Source organism: Mustela nigripes, chromosome 6 (genome assembly GCF_022355385.1).
Source record: "Mustela nigripes isolate SB6536 chromosome 6, MUSNIG.SB6536, whole genome shotgun sequence".
Lineage (NCBI taxonomy): Eukaryota > Metazoa > Chordata > Mammalia > Carnivora > Mustelidae > Mustela > Mustela nigripes.
The window spans coordinates 142973332-142994282 of NC_081562.1; the positions used below are offsets into that span (position 1 = coordinate 142973332).

Sequence of the window (20951 nt, forward strand, 5' to 3'; positions counted from 1 at the left end):
TTTAAGATTTTATTTATTTATTTGTCAGTCGGATAGAGAGAGCGCAAGCAGGGGGAACAGCAGGCAGAGGGAAAAGCAGGGTTCCCGCTGAGCAGGGAGCCTGATGCAGGACTCAATCCCAGGACCCTGGGGTCATGACCTGAGCAAAAGGCAGACGATTAATGGACTGAGCCTCCCAGGTGTCTGCACAGTTATTTTCACAGATAGCAATTCTTAAGAAGTATTAGATGGTACATATAAACATCGGCCTGCCTTATTTTCTTACCTGTTTAAGGGTGTTGATATTTAGTTAAAATAAGACATATTTGTAAATCTTCACAGAATCCAAATAACGGCATTTGGAATTATTTTATTTCTCTGTCTCTCCATCAATGCTGTCCATGCCCTCTAGGTGGTTATTCACAGGCATTTACTTCCCTGACCAGCACTAGTCCTAGAAATATGCCTTGTCTACATGAACAGTTCAAGAAATAGAAAAAATGTAACATGAAAAAATAATTTTCTTTCCTTATGAGGGAAACAAAAGAAAAAAGTAACTAAAAACCCCTTTATTCATTATTATGTCTTCATTTTGTTGTTTTTAACTGATTGCAGCTTACTGCCCTGAGTCCTTTTGCTTAAAGGCCTTTCCAAGGTCAAGAAAGTGAGATCGCCCAGGCAACCAACCTTTAGAAAAGAGAAACTCAAAGGGCAATTTGCTAATAGAGCAGAAACTGGTGATGGTTACAGAAGGGAAAAGCAGAAAGTGAGTCATAGCCGATGATTCACTGGCTGGATAGGTAAAAATGAAGAGAAAATTAATTAGCAGTAAATCTAGCAGGAGATTGAGCTGGGTACTGGAGTAATTAGCCTTTTGCTCTAAATCCACTCTCCCTGCCTCACAGTGGCTGTGTTGCACTGCCTAGCTAATGAATTCTTCTGACCTCCTGCCAGATTTCTGTTTCATTCCCCACAGAATAAGGAGCACCTTGCTATATTTGTGGAGTTTCCAAGCCTCTTCAGTTTTCCTAAGCTGCTGTGATTTTGACCTATCTGGGCAAATAGACAAGAAGGACTGAGGTGCAGATGTTAGTGTTAACAGCTAAGCCTTTGTAGGTATACTCCAAAGAGGACTGCCTCTAATCAGAGGGCTCATGAGGAGTTAACCAATACCAGGAGAAAATCACAAAAATATGTGGTCTTATTTCCTACACTTTTTGGAATGATAATTTATGTTTGTTTTTAAATTATTTTTAGTGTCCTAAAGGTACTGATTATATAATTTAACAAAACCTAGTGATTTTCTTTCAAGAATTCTATGATTTAATTTGAGATAAATAGACACTCTGAGGTGTTCATAGGAAAATAGCACTCTATCTGTATTGGACAAGGGAAGAAGAAGAAAAGAAAACATGGTTCTAAGATCAACTGACCATTTTTAGAACAAATTTCTTTATATTTATTGGGCATAGTTTATATTCAGAAATGATCATTTTAATAATGCATCTAGTTAGAAAAAAACTGAAGCCCTTCTGTCAATGTTCCTAAAAAGAGTGTTTCATTGTGTTTGTTTTTTCAAGAGTCACCTGTAAATCTTTCCAGTCATCTGAAAAAAAAAATTACTGAAAAGTAAGATTTATCATAGATACAAAGCACAGCCATATCCAATAAATTTGTTCAAAAATTTCTGACCCACTTATTCATTAAGAAATCATTAAAGTTTTACCATTTACAGAAGACAGGAAAAACGGGTAGCCCAAATCTAAAGCCGATTAGAGACACAGGGTCGAATTCCCTTATGCCAGACAATTTTACCTCTTTATTCCCCTGTTCCCTCTCCAGGAAGAATTTAGTAAAATACGTTGGCTTAAACAAACCTCTTTAGTTTGGTTTGTTCCAGAACTTGGGTTGAATACTATGAGTACATTTTCATCAGGAAAGTTGCAGGCAGAGGTAAGGGATGCAAAAGTTCTGGTTGCCATGCTGTAGGTAATTTTGTTTTGCATTTGATGTTCAGTGGATCCACAGACCACACTGATAACACTTACAGAGTCAAGTATAACATCATCTAGTGTTGGCTCAGATCTCTCAGCTGCGTAGAAGACTAGAGAGCACCTCTTAGTCTTCTAGAACTCTGGTTGGGTCTGAATATCAATTAATTAGTTAATATCAATTAATTAAAATGGAATGTAATCCACAGTGATTATATATTAGAGGAAAATTGCAGAACTATTATATTACTGGGTAAAATCTGGAAGGTTTTTTTTTTTTTAATAGAAATGGTCTTGTTTAAAGTTTACTATCATGTTGAAAAAATAATTTGATTTATAAATATATTCTTATTTACTAGAAGATAGGTGAGAAAAATATACATGATCTTTCTATGGTATAAATCTAGGGTTGGCAAACTACATTCTGCATTCTTAATATGGCCAACCAATAGTTTTTATAAATAAAGTTTTATTGGAACACAGCCCTACTCATTTATTAACATACCATCTATGGCAGCTTTTGTGTTGCAATGATAGAGTAGGTGTGGTGTGACAGATTCCATATCACAAAGCCTAAAATATTTGCTATCTGGCCCTTTACAGAAGTTTCCTAACACCCGATTGTTAGTGATTTGATGGAAATAGATTAGGAATATTATATTCTCATAAAATATAAAATCCAGTGTTATTAATTAAATCCAAATGTCTTTAAAATCTTAAACCAGTGGAAGTAAGAATTATGAATTTCTGAAAATTAAAAAAAAAAAACCAACACAGGTTGTACATTTTTTTCCATTATTTGATCTTTTGTGGACTTTCCTCCTCTGTGTATGCTAAAATCCTCTTTACTGTTTATTTTTATGACAGAATATCTTGTTGATAGTTTAAAGACTTTGATGATGGGGATGATTTCAGTAGCATTCCATTTTTACTTTCATTTGGTTGCCAAATAAGCACAAAACTAGGCTTAGTTGATTAGAAGTAGATTCTGCAGTTTTTAACTATGGAATTCCCTGATGGTATGAAGTATCTTTTGGTATTCTGTGCCTAGAGATACACTCTTGAATGGCAAACTTTGTCATATGCTATCACTAGATTTAAGAAGTTATTGCTGAATTAAGTCCATAAAATATTTGACATCTGGCTGGTCATGCTTCATTCCTATTACCCTGGCATAGTATCATGTGAATAGCACAGTACTCTCAAACCTGAATGCCCAAATTCCAGTGACCTTCTGGGTAGGCCTTGATCATATTTCTTAATCTCCTGTGCCTCACTTTCCTTGTCTGTATATACCTCACAGGGAGATCTGAATGTCAAGAACTTAGAACACTGTCTAATTGTGAAATGTTACTATCATTATCCTTTTACTATAATGTCAGAAGCAGATAAAGGTCTTTGTGAATTAGTAAAATAATTATTTAAAAGACACAATTTTTCACATTCTATAAGGATATAATGGATTCATCAGAATATTCTTAGATAAATTACTTGAATACAATACCTCTTCTTCTGATGCCAGAACATTTCTCTTTTGCTTGTTCTCTCTCTCTCTCATGTTTAGGAAATTTAAAAAGGTCACATTTGTAGTTTGGGTGTTATGTACACTGTCTTGGCCTAGGCAACACCTGCCACATTTTCCCCAAGTCCACGAAAAAGATTGATTCCCTGACAGAAACAAGAAGTCTAGCAAGTCAAAACATTGCCTCAATAGCTTGCTTAAGGTTATCTTGTTGTCAAACATGCATGTTTTTACCTGTATCCTCTCTCTGAAAGTGTGCGGGATAATACATTTAACCACGGTTTTGGATAACATAAGTAAAATAGCAGCTCAGCCAAACAGATTAAAAGAACAGCTACTGCAGTATACAGTATAAGTCTTTTTTTTTTTTCTAAATGTTTTATCTTACCTGGTATAACACATAACATTTTTATTGTGAAAACAGAAAGGCGAGTGTCAAAAGGGGCAATGTATGGCACTTAGAAAGAAAAATGTTGAACATAACAAGTTCTCATGTCAGGGCCTGCACAGAGCCACACCTTTAAGATCACTCAGAGGCTGGTTTCTCAATGGGTTTTATTTCCTCAAAGAATAGTTTTGATCTGCTAAATGTAAATTCTGCAAGAAGTATCAAAACCGTAAGGCTGCAGTATAACTTTAAATTGACCCAAAATTTAAATGTACAATGATGAAACTCCTAGCCAGGAAAATGAATAGTAGAATGAAAAACCAGCTCAAGGATCAATTTTGAAGGAAATGCCAAAAAATGTTTTTAAAGATATACTTCCTGCAGCTTTTGTCTTTCCTTTATATTACAGAGAATTTCTTTTCTCACAGTGGGATTTTAAATTAATTTATAATTATACACACTTGCAGGGGATGAGAGAGAAATGACCTAATTATAGACCAAATGGATACCCTCTGGCTATCTTGCAATTAGAGCTACTGGGGTAATAGATGTGCTTTATTTCGCCTTGAGTGGACTCAGTGGTTAACCTGGCAGTGCATGTTGGAAGTGATTCACATGGTCCACAGCAAAATGTCAAAATCTGTGCAGATTATTTGGAAGAAAAAATGAACAGATAAAACTAAATCTGAAAAGTGATTGTGAAACTGAAACTTTCCCTGCCCTGGACAGATAGAAGTACAAACTCTGACCATCAAGGGAGAAAAAATAAGCAAAGGGTTTTAATGCTGTCTCTGTATCTAACTAGATTCTAATTAGTTACAATTATGCTGCTGGGGAATAACAGCTACAGTGACACTGAAGAAGAAAATGCCCAGTTCTAACATAATTCCCACCATTTCTTTAGATTTCTCTTTTTTGCTGAGATTTAGTTAGAAACGGTAGAGAAAGCAAAAGGTCTTAACAGGTATCTAACAGGGTCACTGAAGCAGCAAATTCCTTTTTAGTAATTCTTTGGCCTTCTTACTTTTCTCTCTGTACACTCTACAGCAAAGGGAATAATTGCTTTTATAATGTGTACTCAATTCTTTCCCCTTCTTCCAGCCAAGAGGGCATTTCTCTGCCTGTTCTTTCTGTACCAACCCCAAACAGGATACTTAACCTGCAATTTGAAAAGAGCCATGTTCTTTGTCTAGTTAACAAAAATATTCTGGCTATGGAGTTCCTAAAACCCATATGAAACACTTAGCAAATGATATAAATGACATGTTATTGAGAAGGAGAAAAAGAGCCAATAATGTACTATTCATAGGTAGGGAGAAAATCAGCAGAACAGAGTATTGTCATGTGTGTACAATGGCTACACTGAGTATATCAACGAGGTGAGGAGATTATGACCCAGTTTATGTGTACTGAGGGGGATGGTGATGGTGTGTGACTGCTGACTGTCGAGACAATTCTTGCATTTCAAATGATTAATTATTTGGTACCCTTTTCTGTTTTCTTATATATAAAATGGGATTATCTAAAGCTGTGGGATAGTAAATACTTAAGGTATAAATATTTTATAGCGTCATTGATCCATTTATGTAGTTTTGCTAAACAAAACTATGTAACATTCTTATAGTTTGTCTAGATATTCTAGCTATAATTCATGCAATACTGGTTTTTTTCTTTTTTTTGGATAAAAAAAATTCAAATATTTACCCAAATCTTGTAAAGTGAAATCATGAGATGTTCTGTTCTCAGATCTCTGTTTAAAGGATATATTCTAAATAGAATAGTCATTCAAGCAAATCAGAAACATAGTTACTTACTACAGGGAATGGAAAAAAAATTGAGATTCAAGTGACAGTTTTAACTATATCAAAATGGAGTCACTTGAAAATATGTAAATAGGAGATGAAGAACATTTAAGAAATTAAATAACTCAATGGAAGCAATGAAGAGCAAGTTGGATATCTCACAAAACCAAATAGGTAAATAAGTAAACCAAGTAGGTAAATCTGATGGCTATACATCTATGCAACATTCACAATTATTTACTGTGTGCCAGGTGTGTGGTGGAAAAGACAGAGAGTGGAATTTAGGGTCTACAGGATGAGTTGGACCTAGACTCTTAGGAAAAAGATAGTGATGGAAGTTTAAAAAAAAAAAACACAAATTTTGCTTCTGTTTTCATGTTGCTAATACAAGTGCAAATATGCTTAAAGATGAAATACCCAGTGGAATAAAAGTAGAAACAGAACTTCCAAACCATACCTCTGGAGTAAGGCTATCCAAAACCATTTCCCTACTCCATCACTTATGAACTACTCACCTTGAGTGGTCTCTGAATATTTTTCATCACATTTTCCCTTTTCAAGATGAGTATATTAATGGTACCAACTTAATGCTGCATTAAATCTGCTAATATATGTTGAAATTTGGGGACTATATCTATTTTATGGAAACCCTTTAGTAAATGTTGGCTATCACAATTACAGTTATCATAAGGGGAAGTACAAGTTGGGCAATGGTGTTTGGCACATGGGTACTTAATAAATATTTTGAATGATCTAATGAATTAATATGGAAAAATATAAAAAAGTAAATAAAACTTTCTAATAAAGAAAAACATGAGAAGACTGAAATTAAAAACCACAATTATTAAAATAAATGTAGGTAAAAATTACTCTATTGAAAAATTAGGACTGTATATTAATAGAAAGAAAGTTCATATATATTCTGTCACGAAGACATCACTCTTCAAACAAAAATGAAAGAACAATGTTGAAAATGTAGGACAGATCATGCTATACAAGGTAAATGAAAACCAACAGAAAGCAGGTGAGCAATACCAACATCAAACAAAGAAGAGCTCAAAGTAGACACATATTAAATGTGAGAAAAGAAAGTTATTTTGAAATAGAAGATATAATTTACAATGAAGATAAGCAGAAATGTATCACTATGAACCTGAAGTATTATATCACATTGAAAGGAATAACTTGTATAAATATATGGATAAACTATAAGATCTCAAAGTAAGAGGGTATAATATATTTGTCTTATACTTTACCAATTAAGTACCACAAAATGATTATTAAGTAGTAATTCTAAAAAGGAATAAAACAATAAATACAGGAAAAATTAATAGATTAAGATGGAGACTTTAATAGAATTATAGCTAAACTCCAGAGGTAGAAAATCTAATAAGAAAGCCAAATGAAAATTCATGTTCTGGTATTAGGAATTAGACTACATAGACATCATTAATAAAAAGCAAATATTAATTTAAATTTTGAGCTAATGTATGTGTGTGTGTGTATCTTATGTATGAAATATAAATCAGTATAAGTTAAGCAGTAAGAGTTAAAAAGAAAACCCCCAAACAAAATAAATAACAAAGTAAAACACTCCTTAGTAGAATAAAAAGTATAAAGAATGAGACAAGTCACAAAAGAATTCATTCCCAAAACGTTGGTTTTAAAAATGAGCTCTGTCAAGCATTCAAGGAACAGATAAATTCTATGAAATTAGGATAATATTAAAAGCTTTTCAATTTCCTGAGGCTTGATACTTCTAAACATTACTAAGATAGCATAGAAAAGAACACTATATATTCCCAAATGAATATAGATGAATATAGGATAAAACATTTCTAAAAAAGTCATTAGCATGTTCAACCAGAGTGTACTTGAAGAACGTAGTACATAATGCAATTCAAAATAGTGGTTGGTTTGGTAGGACACAGACAAGGGACTGATAATACATAGATATTGGAAATGCTCTTATTCCTAGCCTGGGTGGAGATTTGTTGAGAGTGTTTTTTTTTTTTTAATATTAAAAAAAAATGTTTATCTGAGTGCAAGAGAGAAATCACAAGCAGGGTGAAGGGGTATAGGAAAAGTAGGCTCCACTCTGAGCAAGGAGGTCAATGTGGGACTTGATCCCTGAGCCAAAGGCCACCACTTAACGACTGAGCCACCCAGACACCTGGGAGTGTTTTTTGAAGTTGTGTTTTGTAACTTACACATACATTGCTTAAGTTATTTTACATGTTTCAAATATTACCTTAATTAAAAATAACAGGACAAAAAAGAAGATTACACATAATAAATTTTACTTAGTCCAAGAATGTAAGTCTCATTAAACATTGGCAAATGTAGTAATGTGATTCCTCATATTAGTGAGAAGACTGCATGACCATGTGACTAATTAAAAAACAAACATTAGCTATAATTCAGCAACCACTCTTTTTTTTTTTTTTTAAGATTTTTATTTGTTTATTTGACAGACAGAGATTACAAGTAGACAGAGAGGCAGGCAGAGAGAGAGAGAGGGAAGCAGGCTCCCGGCTGAGCAGAGAGCCCAATGCGGGACTTGATCCCAGGGTCCTGGGATCATGACCTGAGCCGAAGGCAGTGGCTTAACCCACTGAGCCACCCAGGCACCCCAGCAACCACTCTTTTATTTTTTTAATATAACAGAACATTTAATTACATTAGTTTCCCATCAACACACTAGTCATTTAATGTTAACTATATTGTCCATTTCCATTGGTTGGCAGGAGGCTTTTCCACTAAGGGCTCCCATGGTTTCATCTGTATCATTTTCTTGCCGACCTAGTTCATTTTAGCCTGAAGAATCACCTCTTCTAGGTAGCCTCCCCGAACTCGGTCTTCTAATTTCTTAATACCTGGTTCTGCTTTAACTATACTTAGCTCCTCATTTGTAACCTGTTCTGTATACTTTCTATATGCTGCATTTTTAGGAATTTGCTTAAGAACATCAAATCTTTATGTACAATATTCTTAGCATTTTGTGTGGACTTTCAGATAAAGCCAATCCCACAAGGCCAGTGGTCTTCAGCAAACCCACCATGATAGCCATTCAGCATCCATTCTTACAAAATTTTTTAAAACACTAAATCCATGGTTACTAGGTATAGTTATGTAATAAGATGTTTTATCTGAACCAAGAGCAGATATCATGCTGAATGGAAGTATACTGTTAATAACAAGAACAAAATACCAATGCCCGCTTTCATCTCTACAATGAACACTGTTCTGAAAATCATAGCAGGTATAAAAAGAGAATAAAAAGAAATAAAAATTCATTCACTTTGGAATGAACCTGCCATTAGTTACTATTTTTTTTTATATTATAGAAAACATAAGGTAATCAATTGCAAAATCATTTGAATTAATAAAAATTTAAATAGGCGTCTACTTATTTAGTAAATACACCAAAATATAATAGCTTTTCTGTATAGTAGTTAGAAAATATAATAGAAAAATAATCATTATATTCACAATAGCAAATAATCTATAAATTATTTAAGAATAAACTTAATAAAAGACATATAAGACAAATGTAATTATGAAACTACACTGACTGTCATAGAATAAGAGCTGAATAAAAGAAGGTGCATGCTCTTTTCCTGGATGGTAAGACAAAATAATTTAAATGTATAAATCTTCAAAAATTAATATTCAGATATAATTCTAATTAAAAACTCTTGGTATAGTTTAATTTTTGATAAAATCATACTTAATCTTGAAGAATAAACATGAAAGAATATGGTTAGGAAATTTTTGAAAAAACGTAATAATTTGTCCTATCACATATTAAAACATATGATGAAGATATAACAAATAAATAGCATTTTTCTAAAAGCAGGTTAGACTAGGAGCACCTAGGTGTTTCAGTCAGTTGAGGGTCTGACTCTTGGTTTGAGTGCCAGTCATGATTTCCTGGGTCATGAGATCAACCCCACACTGGGCTCTGCACTTAGTGAGTAGTCTGCTTGAAGATTCTCTCCCTCTGTCCCAACACTCTTCATGTGTATGCTCTCTTTCTCTCTCTCTCTCTCTCTAAAATAATTAAATAAATCTTAGAAAAATTATAGTAGACTAGAAACAGACCATAATCTTAAAATAAATTGAGACAAGTATAGATAAAAATCAGTATATGACCCCTCAAGCCATAGTATTATGGTATTAAAATACAATATTATAAGCTCTTCATATTTTAAGCTTATACAATATTATAGCTCATCAAACCATTAAGTAAAAAGTGAACTATTTATTTAGTGGTATGACAAAACAAGCTATTCCATATTTTATGGACAACATTCATTGTTATTACATACTTCAACCGTAACTAAATTAAAAACTACCAAAAAATCCATAAAATGTTTGATGCAAATTGCTGAATATATGAACAGTTATCCTGTGGGGTCAGGCCTTCCTATGCATGACCAACTGTAGAACTATAGGAAAAAGTTCATAAATTGGCAGAAACCATAACAACGAAAGCCTTAAATAAAAGCAGGAGATAAAAAAAAAAATTCAGAATTTTTCAGAAAATCACTATAAACGGTACTAGAAAGCAAACCACAAATCCAAAAAAAAATCTAGTGTCTATATGCAAATACCCAATTCTGATATGTAAACATTTCTTTCAAGTTGGTAAGTAAAAAAGGAATATCTTAATGGAATTTTGAGCAAAAGACACAGCATGGAATTTAAATTAATGAATTAAAGTGGACAATAAATGAATAAAAAGATGTTTGGATTCAATAACAAGGAAAGAAATGCAAATAATACAAAACCAAAATAGTATTTTCCATCTATCATATTTTCAAAGACTAAAATAATTACTAATAGTATAATCAGGATGTTGGAAAGTAGCCAAACTTCTGTTACAAGTTAATAAAACTTTTCTAGGGGCGCCTGGGTGGCTCAGTGGGTTAAGCCGCTGCCTTGGGCTCAGGTCATGATCTCAGGGTCTTGGGATCGAGTCCCGCATCGGGCTCTCTGCTCAGCAGGGAGCCTGCTTCCTTCTCTCTCTCTCTCTCTCTGCCTGCCTCTCTGCCTACTTGTGATCTCTCTCTGTCGAATAAATAAGTAAAATCTTTAAAAAATAATAATAATAAAAAAATAAAAAAATAAAACTTTTCTAAAGAGCTATTTAAAAAAAGTATCATGTGTATACCCTTTAATCCAGCAATTCCATTTTTAGTAATTGCTTCTAAGGAAAAATACCCTCAAAATTCCAAGTGATAGTAGGTTTATTATAGAGCTTAGATATATAATTTATATATGTATTAAGTAATCATAAATAATCTAAGTGTTGAATAATAGCAACTAAGTAAATAAATTATCTCAAAGTTATACAGTGATCTAATTACACAATCATACTAATTGAATATGATAAAAATATATCAATGGAGAGAGATGAACAAGCACATTAGGGTGCCTAATATGGTCTCATTTTTATATGAAAATAGAAATCTCCCTCTCTCTCTGTATGTATATACATATGTATATATGTTATAGGCTGAACTGTGTCCCCTCAACATTCATAATTTGAAGCTCTAACCCCCAGAACCTCAGAATGTGAATACATTTGGGGATTGAAACTTAAAAGAGATTATTACATTAAAATGAGTCTATTAGGTTAATCCAATCTGACTGATATTCTTATAAGAAGAGGGAATTTGGACAAAGTAACGCAGGGACACAGACATACCCAGAAGAAGCCATGTGAGAACAGAGTGAGAAGGCAGCCATTTGTAAGCCAAAAGAGAGGCCTCAGAAAAAAAACAGACTTGCCTGCATCTTACTCTTGGGCTTCTAGTACCCAGAACTTAGAGAAAATAAATTTCTGTTGTTTAAGTCATTTAGTTATGATATTTTGTTAGGGTAGCCTTAGCAAACGAACGCTCTATGTTTGTGCATGTGCATGGGTCTATGTGTGTATGTGTATATATATTACATATACATTATAAATGTATTACATATACTATATATGTGTGTGTGTGTGTGTATGTATTTATATAGACACAGACACTCATACACACACATATATACATATATTTGGTAGCCAAAATAATATATCCCACAATGTCAATAGTGGTTATTTCTAGACATTCATGATTTTGGGCTTATTTTTTCTAGATATTTATAATTAGTACTTGTTTTTATAAGAACAAAAATAAAGTCTCTTTAATTCACAAAAAAAGAAGCTCAGTACTCAACTGATTCTTGTTTTGTAAATCTAGTATAGTGCCTTATGCATAGAAAAGGCACAATATAAATTGTATTGATTAAAACAATTAAAGACTAAATTGTATGAATTGACAGGTTTTTGTTAAATGACTCTCTAAAGCACAATAAACCTCCATGGAGATAACAGTATCTACAGATTCTTTTTGTATTCAGGTCTATACTTTCAGGGTGCTCTCTCTCCTACCCTGCCCAGGAGGCAAATGCATAGGACTTATATTTGATTTTTACCTATGTTTACTTCTATTTTTCTTTTAAGAAATTTCAGTTCCTTACTAGTTACAGATTCTATTTTTAGGCTTAATTGGCATCATTTAAATTTTTTTTCCTGACATTTGATTTGTGTGTGTGTGTGTGTGCTTTCTGTTTTATTTTGTTTGTTTGTTTGTTTTCCCTGACACTGCATTTTGGTTAGGTTATGTATGAACTTGGTGCAATGGCTCCCTGACGTTCAGGTTTCTCTTCCTGTGACCCACCATCTCCCTGTTTCCACCTCCGAAGCTACCATAGCATATTGACAAGTGAGAATGGATAGAGCCTCAGTGTCTGACATAGATAAAGCTATCAAAAAACACCCTGCAGGGGCAAGCCCCAGGTCCAAATAGGTCTTGTTAAATCTGTATAGACACTTTAGAGTTCCTCTTTCTGAACATACATTTAATCATTGTACAGATGCAAGCCATTTTCCCTTTGCCCCTAAACTCTGGATCCTGAGATCACAAATCTGTACCTCCTGCGGGCATGTATCTTTTATTAATGGAAACATCAAAATTCCAGTGTAGCTTTGGCAACTCAGTTTGCAGAGAATTATTAAGCTATTTTGAGTGCTCCAGAAAAGTAGGATGCATATCTGGTATTAAAAAATGTCATACAGAGATGGAAATCTAATCAATCGTATTTCAGATGAAGGAATAAATAGTCTTTGTGATTTATGTTATTAGTGAAACTAGTTAATAGAAGTAAATTAGGTTTATGTGTGACAGAGACATTATCAATTAATAGCTCCTGCATTTTCAGTACCTTGTATATAAAATAAAATGATAAAATAAAATAAAATAAATCCTTGTCTTTAGACCTAGAATCTTAAGTGTCACCAGAAAGAAATGTATTTCCTCCTTTTTCAGTTCAATCATTTAAAATTTCTCAAACATACATTAGATAAATTAATGAAAGAAAGATTGGTCATGGAAAGGGGGAAATCATAAGTTTCTGTGACAGTGGAAAACAGAAAGCATACAACTAATGTCATTTATCTATTAATAACCATCACTGAAATTTGTGGATTCAGGGTTGCTGTAACTGGAAAACTGAAATTGAAAGACCTCCTGTTGGGAATGCGTATTGCTTCTCATAGCCAAGCTTCTCAGGGGTTTGAGTTCAGTACTTCATCAAGGGAGGGAAGCTTTTCATGTAATGTATGTGAATGCAGGAATCAGTGTTCTGAAACTCATATTTCCCAAAATACAATCTTAATTAAATTTTTTACAGCCTTTCTGGGGATGGTTTTGCTGAGGTTGCCATTTAGGTAGCTTCATGGTGCAGCATTTATGGGTTTGGGTTCAATGGTTTGCTTATGCAGATCCTGCTGCACTGCACTTGCCCCCATGTTGGCCAAAGTAAAAAAACACAGGTATTTCCAATTTTCTGTTCTGTAAGGAAGATAACAGAGATTGAATGCTAAACTAGTTTTATAGAGAATCTGAGAGATATGAAATGGAATATTTCTATTTGAAGTAGAAAGGGGTTTTCTAAATGGGAACAATATTGATGAAAAGGATTCTGTTAGAAATATCCTAGGAAAGCTATAGTTAAGAAATTTAAACTAGATCCTTTTATTAAGTCTAGTTAACATTAAGGCTTTAAAGGCAAAACTGTTGTAGTAGGTAACACTAAATGTTTATTATGTGCTAAGACTAATTACCTGACATTACACTGTAATTTAATTAAATGATGGAACCAGGTTTAAACTTGTTTAGCCTGAATCCAGAGCCTTGTGAATTACCAAGTTGTATGATACTCTTTTATTATGAAATGGTGGGAGATAGAAAGCTTCTCAAGGCAGTGAATCATGAAAATACTGCCTGACATACTAGAATCTTCTTTAGACCTCAGAGTGTCTTATAAAATTAAATTCTGTTCAAATATATAGATAGATATATAATTATCACAGTCTGGTATTGATGGTGCAGCAATTAGTCAAGAGGAACAAATATTTAAAAATTTTAAAAAGGTAACCATAATCCATCCCTTCTTTCCTTCTTTCTTTCTTTCCTTCCTTCCCTCTTTCCTTCCTTCCCCTATATTTGGTATTTAGTCACTTGCTATACAAAATTGAATTTCCATTTCATCCAGTGTCTCCAATTTTCTTTTTAAAATTTATTAAACTTTACTTCTTAAAGATAATATTAGGTTCGCAAAAAATTGAGCAAAAAGTACAGCAAGTTCCCACATCACCTCTCCCTTTGTCCCAGTTCCCCCATATTTAACATCTTGCACCAGTGTTGGTACATCTGTTATTATCTGTGAGCCAATATTGATATACTATTATTAACAAAAGTACATTATTTCCCTTCCCCTTGATAGTGGACTGGATGTAGTGATTCACTTCTAAAGAGTGTGGTAGAATTAATTGCACGTGACTTCCAAGACTGGATTTTAAAAGGCATTATAGCTTTCTCCATGCTCATTCTCTTGCTCTAAGGGAAGCCAATTGCCTACATCACAAGGATACCATGTCAAGCAGACCCATGAAGAGATTCACATGGCAAAAAAACGTGGCCAATAGCCACGTGAGTGACCATCTTGGAAAGCAGACCCTCCAGCCCCAGTAAGCCCTCTGATGACTGCAGCCCTGGCCAACATCGTGATAGCAACCTTATGAAAAATGCTGTCAGGCCACTTAGCTAAGCTGTTCCCAAACTCACAGAACCTAAATAACGTAATAAATGCCCATTGTTACATAAGCTTTGGGTTGCAGCATAATTTGTCTCACTATAATAGTTAACTGATACCCAAGGAGAGATGATTTGTCAAAAAGTTTCTCCCAACTCTTGGAGTATCATAGAAAAGAGGGAAAGATGGGGAGAAAACAACGAAGTTAGGTCTGCAGCATATTGAAACATTGAAAGAAACGAAGCAATGGAAACAGAAACCTTAAGCTCAAACTGAAATCATGTCAAAAGATCTTAAGAAATAGTAACATTGATATTCTAGGAAAAACACTGTCATTTTAGGGTATAATATTTTAAAAATTTAAGAATCATTTTCCTTGCAAACACTTTTGGTATTTAGGTTACCTATTGAATCCATTCATCCATCCAATTTCTCAAGCCAGAAATCTGGAGCCTGGTAGATTCTGTTCTTCCACTGGCACTCTTTTGCTAATGGAAAACCAAGTGCTGTTATTTTCAAAACTTCATTAATTTAAAAAAATCTGTCTGCTTTTTCCTTAATTCTGCCACTGCTTTATTTCCAGCACTCATTGCTTACAACTTACAACTCTGCAGTCATTTCCTGATGGCAGTGTATTCTTCATTCTATATCAAAGTAATCTTTCTAGAAAGCAAATATAATCTTATCACTCATCTATCCAGATGATTATCCTGATTAACTCAACATAGAGATTCCATGATTTGGCTTCAGACTACCTCTTAAATTTCTTTTCCTGAACTCGCAGTCTCTCTCTCTCTCTCCTCTCTTTTTTAAAGATTTATTTATTTATTTCAGAGAGAGAGAAAGAGACCAAGAGAGAGCATGAGCCAGAGGGGCAGAGGGAGGCAAAGATCTAGGGCAGACCCTGAGCTGTATGCAGGATTTAGTGTCACTACCATGAGATCACAACATGAGCCAAAATCAAGATTCAGATGCTTAACTGACTGTGCCACCCATGTGCCCCTCAACTTCTCTCTCAATACAATGTTGTTTCATACCTCCCTGCCTCCCTATAGGTGCAAACCTGAGCTCCACTACTGACTTGTATGGGTATGTGGATTATTCCTTCTCTCTCTAAGCCTCAGAACCCTCATCTATAAAGGAAAAGCAATCATAGGATATGATTAATAGAGTTGTTTTGATTATTATAATATGTAAATGTTAATGTAAATTGCTTGGGTGGGTATCTTATGCATAATAAATGCCTATTACCTCCAAAAGTTTTTTCCTCTATCTCCATCATTTATCTTTCTTTTTTTTTTTTTTAAGATTTATTTATTTGAGAGAGAGAAATCACAGATGAGGGGGGCAAAGGGATAGGGAGAGAGAATCTCAAGAAGACTCTGTGTTGGGGTGCGTAGGTGGCTCAGAGAATTAAGCCTCTGCCTTCGGCTCAGGTCATGGTCTCAGGGTCCTGGGATTGAGCCATACATCTGGCTCTCTGTTCAGCAGGGAGTCTGCTTCTCCCCTCCCCGCCTCTCTGCCTACTTGTGATCTTCACACCCACCCCTCTGCCTGCCTCTCTGCCTTCTTGACACTTACTTTTGTCTGTCAAATAAATAAATAAAATCTTAAAAAAAAAAAAAAAAAAAAAAAAAAAAGACTGTGCTGAGCTTGGAGCCAGACGTGGGGCTTGAGATCACGACCCCAGCTGAAACCAAGAGTCCGGCACTCAACCAACTCTGTCACCTATGCACTTAACATACCCCCTTCTTTGCCTAGCTGGCTCCTACTCTCTTTTCAGATTTAATGAAGATGATAACACCTTGGAAAGTTTCATTCAGCCACGTAGATTTTGATGCTTTCTTTTTGTGTTTCTACAGACCTATTGCCATGGTAATAATCTACCCCCCCTTTTTTTAAAATTGTTTCTTTGTCAAACTTAGTTCTTTATTATATATTTACTACCTAACCTCTGCCCATAGTATTTTTAGGGAAAAGATTAATTAAATAAATGAACAAAAAAAACCCAGAAACTGTCTACATCTATAGCTTAATTTAATTGTACTTTTGTATTTTTGTGTTCTCAAGATAGACGAACATCAGTGAACACTCACCAAAATTATACAAAACTTCTAATGTCATACAAGGTTTCATAATAACTTGTTAATTTACCCTTAATGGGATATCTCATTTAACAAATCCATCAAACAAATAAGCAGACAAACCAGGATATCAGGAGTGCAAACTTGGAAGATATTAACTAATAGACAAATAAGTATAAAATTTTTCCTGCTGTATATGCACCATAATATTAGACACTATAGTATGTTAATTTACCCATGATAGAAACAACATTGTCATGTATAATGTGTATCAAAACTGTGGATAAAAACTAAAGTTTAATTTTGTATGGTATGATTATACATGTTAAATTTTTTGAAATAATTTATTTAAATTACAATGTTAAATCATCTTCTTCAAGCAATCTATTACATATAAGTCCCTATTACATATATTTATATGCAACTCAAATCTACTGACTCCATAAATCCTTGCCTGTTAGTGTCCAAATATATTGTAGTGATGCAGTGATGTGTCACCCATACCCTCTTCAGAACTAAAATGTTCATTCCTTTAGCTATGAGATCTCTCTCGGAATTGTCCTTGACAGAAAAAAGACCACCTTTCTCAAGGTCATGCCCACTCCCAGGGGCCTCTACCAAGGCCTTTGTTTGTGACTGCAATGCAACCCAGTTGTGCTAATCACCTGAGGCATCCTTCCCTTCCCCCACAGCTATTAATCCCAAAAGCTTTTCCTAATAAACATCTTGCATGCTAATCCCTGTCTCAGTATTGTCTTTGCCAGGATCTTTCACTATAGCATGTATTAAGTCTTCAAATCATTCTTATGATTGAACTTCCATAACAACATATTTGACTTTTGATGTCACACATGCACTTATTTAAGAATACATTCCATCACTTGTACACTCATTCACTAATTCATCTAATTTATTAATTTGCTAATTAATCTCTTCTTTATGACATTTCTAAAAATATTTAGGAAAACCATGTAGTATTACTTTGTGAAAATCAGAATTGCCCTGCTTTATCCATTCTGAGATGAATTCTTTCCTTTTTCTTTTTTCACATTTTACCATCTATGTGACATCTTGATAGAGTAGGCAGTTAACTAGCTGTAAGCAGGGAACAAATGCTTTCTGACATTAAAAGGGCAGAAACCAGGTTCTAAACAGCCCAGAAAAATCCTGGGGGGATACTCATGGGTTCCTCCTGTAATTGCTGCCCTACAGTAACCTACAGATTCATTATAAAACTTTTACTTTGAGGTTTGGACCATCCCCCTGATCCCCACAGAGGAGAGATGCCATGACCATTTCCAACAGGTACCACATAGGGCCAAAAACTTCCCCTCCTGACCCATAGGAGAAGTCCCTTAGATGACTGGTCTCAGTCAGAGACCACTGTAGCTATGAACCATAACCCATGCAAGTATAAAAAACAAGACAACCCTAACCCTGACATAGTTGTCACCCCTGGTCCTGTCTGCTCTTCCATCTTAAAAGTATGCTTTTCTTTTTTTTTAATTGCTATTAAACTCTTGCTTAGTTGAGAGTTTGGATTTTAATTTTTTCTTAGCTGAATTTAAGAACAAATGTTGGTGCTGAGGCAGGGAAGGAACATGTCTATGACAATCTTACCCTCTCTGTTCACCAGACAAGTTCATATAGTAATTGTCATTGCTGTGAAAGTATAAACCTGGTCATTATCATTGATGACTGAGGGAACAATTAAAAGCTCCTAGTAATTTAAGTGATGTATCATATAGAGACTATTGGAAGTATTGTGAATCCTAATTGTTGAATATATATCTTTGTTGATATTTTTGGACAAGATCAAGAAACACCTGTTTCAAAACTTGCAGAATGGTTTCTAGCTTCTAGCATAATGATTGATTTACACAGAAGATATTAATGAATACTAAAACTATTATACAATAGGCTGCTGAGGAATTGGTTATTGACAATATCTTGCTGAGGGAATGGGATACTGACAATATCTTGGAGTACTTCTCAATAGATGCTTACTAGTTTTTTTTATTAATTATTAAAAAAAAATTTTTATAAACATATAATGTATTTTTAGCCCTAAGGGGTACAGTTCTGTGATTCTCCCGGTTTACACACTTCACAGCATTCACCATAGCTCATACCGCCCCCAATGTCCATAACCCGGCTACCTTCTCCCAATCCCCCACCCCCCAGCAACCCTCAGTTTGTTTTGTGAGATTGTCTCTTATTCATTTATTCTTTTCCTACCCCTCAACCCCCCCACCATGTTACATCTCCACTTCCTCATATCAGGGAGATCATATGATAGTTGTCTTACTAGTTTTTAAGTGAAATGTTACCTTTATAATGAGGTTGTAGTAGACACCGGATTAACCAAGTAATTAAGCTTAACAATACTAATAGTGGAACAAACTTACACTATTTGCCTCCAGATGTGATGCAATTAGACATATATAACATCACCTATATAGCATTTTATCAAAAATGTTTAACCTGAAAAAAATCATGAGGAAATTTTCAGGCAAATCCATAATGTGAGGTATTCTATAAGACAGGCCTGGACTCTCCAACAAAGTTAATGACATATACAAACCACATACAGATATACACACACGCACAAACACAAACATGCACAGTGTGAGAAACTGTATCAGAATAGAAGAAACTTACAGATGTAATAACCAACTTGATTGAACCTTGGATCAAGAGAACAGACAGTTACCATCTAGGAACAATCAGGGAAGATTAAATATGGATTGAATGTATTACTGATTTAATGTGAATTTTTTTAATAGGATCACTATCCTATTGTGATTATTTTGGATAATGTTCTCCTCATAGGAGATGCACATTAAGAAGTTTAAGTGACATATCATGATGACTATAACTTATTTGCAGATGGTCCATCAAAGTCCTAATGGGGAGAGGAAGATAAAGCAGCTGTGTAATATTACACAATATATCAGGGTTTACAGGAATTCATTGCATAATTTTTCAACTTTCCTGTGGACTTGATAATTTTCAACACAAAAAGTTGGGGAAATAATACTATATATGTAGGATTTACATATAGATACACAATACAGATTTACAGAATAGGTGTCAGCAGCTTGGAAAAAAATTCCTGGATACAAGAATGAGCACTCCCAAGAAATGCTGCATAATCAGTGCTCTTCATGACGTGGGAGGTCGATATTGTGTGCAAAGTTGTAGACTCTAACACTTTCTAATCAGCCTAGGAAGTAAATAATTTTTAAGAATACTTTGACCAGGGGTGCCAGGGTGGCTCAGTGGGTTAAACCTCTGCCTTTGGCTCAGGTCATGATCTCAGGGTCCTGGGATTGAGCCCCACATTGGGCTCTCTGCTCAGCAGGGAGCCTGCTTGCACCCTCCAGCCTGCCTCTCTGCCTACTTATGATCTCTATCAAATAAATAAATAAAATCTTTAAAAAAAAAAGAATACTTTCACCGATTTATTTTGTTTTAAATTTCACTTTTATGTGTGCACTCAAGCACATGATTTCTAATGATACACATAATTTCTAAATCATCCTAGTTTTTAATAAAGCAGAAGTAAAAAAAAACAAAATAAAATAAAGGGATGAGAGTATTTTGAGTGGTTTAATTGGCAGAGTTCTTTCTTAGTGATACATAAAGTAATGGTGTGACTTACAGTTAGTTGATGGCATTTTAAATTGGGTAAAATATGCTCAAAGAACTGCAATATTTATTTCTTCTCAAATCAAATTGGTGAATGGTATAGTGATCTTATGAATGCCAAAATAAGAAAATACTTTGCAGAATTGTTAATGTTAGTCTATCAACACACTGATTCTTAAATTCTGATTAAATATTATACCAGAGATGATCTATACATAATGGAAATTGTGATTCTTTAAAAGAGGAGAAACAATTACCAAAGCCAAACAACAAAGTGGAAAGCCATTAATTGCAACCATAGCCTGCCATTTTCTATATTTAACCTTTTACTGTAAACATTCTAAAACATATGCATTTATAGAAAGAATAGAACAATTAAACCTCAAGGACATC

At 34.3% G+C, this 20951-nt stretch overlaps 1 pseudogene; it reads right to left on the reverse strand.

Annotated features, from left to right (window-relative positions):
* Positions 1-8400: 8400 nt before the first annotated feature.
* Positions 8401-8743, reverse strand: LOC132020922 (NADH dehydrogenase [ubiquinone] 1 alpha subcomplex subunit 5-like; annotated as a pseudogene).
* Positions 8744-20951: the final 12208 nt, after the last annotated feature.